The sequence below is a fragment of the Dreissena polymorpha genome, chromosome 3 (assembly GCF_020536995.1).
Source record: "Dreissena polymorpha isolate Duluth1 chromosome 3, UMN_Dpol_1.0, whole genome shotgun sequence".
Lineage (NCBI taxonomy): Eukaryota > Metazoa > Mollusca > Bivalvia > Myida > Dreissenidae > Dreissena > Dreissena polymorpha.
Genome location: NC_068357.1, coordinates 55,500,587 through 55,505,299, shown reverse-complemented (window position 1 = coordinate 55,505,299; position 4,713 = coordinate 55,500,587).

Here is a 4,713-nt window from a genome sequence, read left to right as displayed (position 1 = left end):
TGTAGGAATGTTTCTTTTGCAACTTTCAGTACGATGTGATGTCTATTGATATGGTCTATGGGTTATATAGTTTGCCGTCACGTACTAGTGTTAAAAGTGTTCAATGCATAATGAGATATGTCGGTTTGATCACTCTTTGCAATGAGTTTCTCACATCAATGCGATCATCTTGATCTAGATTGTAATTAGCGGCACAATAAAATCAATTAGCGATATGGTTGTATGCCTGTCAGCGGTTAATAAAGTACAAAGGTTGCATGAATTTTGATAAAGTTTGTAACGCTGGGTTATTTGAGCTAATATCATCACCATTCTGCATGTTGATCGTATCTGAGCAATTTATTCAAAAGAAATATATTGTCTAAATAAACATATTCATAATCTCTTAAATAGGCGACACGTTGTATTTCGGAAAGTTAATTACATAAAAATAATGTTAAAACTATCGATATAAATCGAATTTATAACAACATGCAGTATTTAATATTGTAAGGTTATTTTTTGATCGAGATATTATGATATAATAAAACGGTCAGTCGAAACTTCACGAGTATACAAAAAAGGGTAGTTAAATAATTGTTGGACATTAGTTTCGTCAAAAAGTTCATTTTATAAACATGGAATTTTTATAGAAATACGTCAGTCGAATTTTTATATTTGGTTTATAATGGCTCGTAAAGTTAAAGAACTGTCCATAAGTTATATGGACATATAGATATGATTTGTATTGCTTTTGGATTTTTTTTGCAATGATCAAGCATTTGTTGTACATTTGCATACAGTTGAACTGTAGCTTGTCTCTGAAGTAACCTTCACAATAATACATAATTGCCAATGCCGACGATTTACACGGATCTGTTGCCGAACAAAATACGAGTATAAAAACATGTGAATGAACACGTGTATAGGCATTCAGTGAAATATGAAAGTAATTAAATAGTATATAACAACAACAACAACAACAACATTTATTTCTCTCTGATTATACTCCTTTAATTGACGTTTCGGCATAATGCCTTTATCAAAACATTGGAAATTATATGTTAACTACATTTTTACGTGTTTTGACTGCACAATTTAAATAACAAAGAAAAATGTTTTTAAACGTCAAATGACGTTGTACATGATGACGTCATAAATGGCGTTATATAAAATGGCGCCAAAAAAATGTAAAAATTCGCCAAAAATGAAATGACGTTAAACACTTACATATTGTATCTTAATCCTATGTTAAATGTGTGCTTTATATATTTAATAAATTGATATTTTACAATAAAATAATCATCATCATATGTAATTATAATCTACCTTAACTTATTATCATAAATTAAATAGGGTAAACTTATTTAATGACTCTTATTATTTCAATCCATATCTATTTATAATATTCTAATGATATTTGATTAAATAATCATATATACTTGCTATTCTATATATCATATACACATTATGGACAAGATAAATTGCATAAAGTACTATTATTTTTACATTCATTTATGTTGATGATTAATATAAAATGTTTTTCACATATATTTTTTACAAGATAGTTTCCCGTAGCAGGACATCAAGTTGATTTTTTGTATTTAGTCCATTTGGTGATTGCGTTTGAAACTTCTTTATAAAATTTATTTCAGCAAATAAAGCTTATACAAGCTCTTAGCCTACACATATACATTTTATATATACAAGTAATACAAGTCATGGCAGATGTGGATTAAGTGTTAAATTGAGCACATGGTGTTAGTGCAAAAAAATATATAATATATTCGTTTGAAAAAAAAAATATTCAACATTGACAAAAATGTAATGTTAAGAAGTACAGTATTCATTCACTGAAAATTAAGTTAGTATCCAGTAACAAGTTATAGAAATAATTAAAAATCAAATTATTTCAATACGAGGATTATGGTTATAGTTATTTATAAAAAATAACAATTTCTAAAAGTTGATTTTATAACATAAATTATTAATAGCTTAGCCATTAAAAAAAATAAATTCAAAATGAAACAACAAGTTGAGCGGAAACAAATTAGCATTGTTTATAATGCTATTCAAATTTATAAGGAATGAGAAATTGTATTTGAGTTAAGGTATGTTGTGCGTGAAATAAAAGATGGAATAATGCTAAAGGGTTGTTACGTTCTAAAATATTAATTACGTATCTAGTAGGCGTCGTAAATTTGAAGCTTCGTATATAAACTTTGCTATATTAATAAGCATAGTTTTATTTTCACTGGACATCAGACCTTGAAACTTTGAAATTGTTGGCCATCTGCAGTACTGTGACTTTAAAAGTTTTCTTCTTAGGTGCGTATATATGGGGCAAACTAGTAAGAAATGGTACTCAGTTTCTACAGTATTCATAATACATAATTTGCACTTACGGTTTTCTTTTTCAATATTATTGTATCGCCCCCTTTCTTTTTCTAGGTTATGCGATGATAAACGGAATCTGCTTAGGGCAATTTTATATTTTGGTTCATTAATTTTGTCTAAATAACTTTCTAACGATAAACTATGTTTGAATAAACAGTACGTAGAGAGACGGGTAGAGCTGTTAATATCGGCGTGCCATGTTTGAGTATAAGTGTCTAATATTCGTTGTTTGCATTGTATAAATTGTGATTCGGTTATGTTTTGGTTTATCCATAACTCGGACATGCCGATGCTGTCTAGAATGGATTTAACATGGTATGCCCAGTTTTGATTGTTGTATGTATGTCCATTGTCCGTATCTTGTTTTAGCATATTGTATGTAATTTTGATCAAGCTACTCTCATTTGATGATAGTAGTTTAAACCAGTATTTAATAATGTTTATTTTACGTATTTCATTAAAGGGTATTCTTCCTAATTCTCCATATAACGCGCTAAGGTTGGTTGATTTATTTACACACAGTAATTTCCTTAAAAATTTCGTGTGTACGGCTTCAATATCTTTCGCCTGTGTAGTACCCCATATTTCAGACGAGTAATTCAAAATTGATGCTACTAAGATATCAAAGAGTTTGAGTTTGCTTTTTGTGCTAAATTCATACATGTTGACCACTGAGAAAAGTCGGTGCATTGATTTTGACGCATGGTCTGCTATGCATTTTGCGTTCTGTTAAAGTTACCGTTTTTAAATAAGTATACCCCCAGATATTTAAAGGAAGTAACGACTTCTAGTTTTTCACCATACAGAAAGATATCGATGTTTGTGTAATGTGTTCCTTTTTCGAAGTTAAGCACTTTTGTTTTAGCTGTATTTATTTTTAATTTCGATGCATTACAGTATGCTTCTATGTCTGTAGTGTGTGATTGTAGTGTGTGATTGATTTTATCATAGCACTGTTGATAGTCGATAAAAATGGTGTATAATTTTTGACGTGAGTTTATTATTTTTGATATAATTGCGTTTAGTATAAATATACAATCTGTTGTGCTTTTGCCCTTTTGATAACCAAACTGGCAGCTAATGATTTTTTGGTGTTTGTTTGTCCAGTTTGTTAAACGATTGAGTAGCAATTGTGAGTATATTTTTGCTAGGATATTATTTAAGGTTATACCCCTATAGTTTTTTGTTTCATTTGATTTCCCGCCCTTATATATAGGGACGATGTATCCGAGGCCCCAGTCTTCCGGGTATTCGGCATGGTTGAAAAGTTTGTTGTATATTGCTAGGAGGTGTGGTCCTAATACACTAAACGAGGATTTAATTAGTTCTGAAGATATATTATCAGGCCCACAAGACTTGTTATTTTTTTTGATGGAAGACGGCTGCCTTGAGTTCATGCAATGTGAATTCTTTATCTAAATCAATATCCGTAGATTCGGTGGTGGCAACATTTTCATTTATTTGTTCTGGTTGTTCGCCTAATAAGTTTTTAAAGTGCGTATAAAAGTCTGCTACTGTTATACTGTCATCCTTGTTTGGTGCTTGTTTATAGCATTTTTTTAAGGATTTCCAGAAATGTTTTGCATCTGATTTTGCTATGTCTTCAAGTATTTTTCCTTCTGATTTTTTGTATCTTGCTTTAGATTTCTTTCGTATTTTATTGTACTTTGTTCTCATATTTACAAAGTGTGTTTTGTTTTCATCTGTTTTTAATTTATTGAATATGTTTCGTGCGCGTTTGAATTCTTTTTTAGCTGTGTTGCAGTTATAATCAAACCATTTCTGCGAATCTGCTTTAAATAGTATATATCTTAACATGTCTGTTTTTTAGAAATATTAAGCATAGATCATTTGCCTAAAATTCCCCAAAATACATATCTTTATTTATTGGATTGTATTGATATTTTAAGGCTTTGATATTTACAAATACGTTCTTTATTACAACGTTTTGACTAATTAAGAAATTAATTGCGTATTTTAAACAATAATTTTACGAGCAATATTTAGAAAGCGATGAAATTAACTCAAATAACCGAGCGTTACAAACATTATCAAAACTAATATAACCTATGAACCGTATTAACAATATAATTATTTGCAATCATGTTGCTTATCAATTTGATTTTGCAGCTGATTACAATATTGATGCCGATGATTGTACTGATGTGAACAACTCAATGCAAGGACTGATCAGGGGTCGTATTCAAGAAGCATCTTAAGTTAAATTTTATTCTTATCCTTAAATTGGGAAATTTTCGTAAGTGTTTCAATTCAAATTGCAATAGTTTGGCATCAAGATATGCATTTAAATAACATCATAATGCCAATGTTATTTTA